This window comes from Neophocaena asiaeorientalis, unplaced genomic scaffold, assembly GCF_003031525.2.
Source record: "Neophocaena asiaeorientalis asiaeorientalis breed wild unplaced genomic scaffold, Neophocaena_asiaeorientalis_V1.1 scaffold155, whole genome shotgun sequence".
Lineage (NCBI taxonomy): Eukaryota > Metazoa > Chordata > Mammalia > Artiodactyla > Phocoenidae > Neophocaena > Neophocaena asiaeorientalis.
In genome coordinates, this window is record NW_020173040.1 from 4,281,914 (window position 1) to 4,283,099 (window position 1,186).

The window sequence follows — 1,186 nt, forward strand, 5'->3', positions numbered from 1 at the left end:
CTGCTTCCAAAGAGAGCATTTAATTTAATGTTTCCTCTAAGTGACCCAGGGCTGTTCCGTCTGATAGATGGAAGGGTGACATTGCCTTAAAACAGAAATATGCAGGCGTTGGCTATTTTCGGCAAATGAGTGTGTCTTCGTTCCCATAGTAGTTCTCGTCTAATGGCAGGTTGCGGTCCTTCTGAAGTGGGCCTGGTCGGGAGACAGGCCACTGCTCTTCTGCCTCAGGGCACCTGGAGGGAACTCCCGCCCGGCAGCCCAAGCACTCGGCCTGGGGTTCCAGGCAGCAGGCAACCTGACTCATCTGGGGCTAAAATTCATCTCACTTGACGGGTGGGAAAAATCCATGTATCTCAGGCTAAGTTCGAATGGGCTCTTGCTAGCATCTCATCATCGCGACACGTGGAGTGCGTGTGGAAGAGAAGCGTGCGGTGGCAGGCCCCGGAAGGCCGCACTCGCTCAGACCCCCACGGGAAGCAGTTACACGGTTGGCGACCCTGCTGAACAGCCCGTATTTTTTTCTAAGATGTAGAATTGTCTTCCCGGCCTGGGTTTGTTTCAGGGTCTTTCATTTTTCTGGTTTATGGCCATGCTTGCTGGCTTCAGTGTGACTGAGGAACCCCCAGGACTCCTAGAAACAGTAGTGAAAGCTCAAACCTTTCTTTTGTGGCCGACTCCAGTGCTTGCAAGGCCAAGGGGGGCAGAGATCTCAAAACAAAGGTTGCCTGAGTGAAGGGAGAGTTTCCCTCCAAAAAGGCCTACAAGTGACCCTGGACTCAACCAGGGGGCTGGTGTTCAGCCCATGTCCCAAACAAGGAAGCCCTCTTTGCGTCAGCCATATTAGGGTTGTCAGCTCCCCACACACCTACCCTATTCTACAGCCATCGGGAAAAACGCAGCCCCTTCCACAAAGGGCCCTGGGGTCCTCTCCTGTTGGGTGCTATGTAGGAATGGGCAGTGATGCCCTCGATGGGAATGTGGTCCTGGAGGTGCCCTACCTACATCCTGCTGCACCCCACCCACGGCACTCGGGGTGCACGACGATCCCCCTTTATTCTGAGGCCACGCATCCGGGCAGGTGCAGGATTCGCCAGGGTGCAGCCTCCAGGTGCAAACTTCAGCAGCACTGGGGTCCCCAGACCTCCCCATGCCCTGGGTCACAGCTCAAACCAGGGAAGGTGATTCG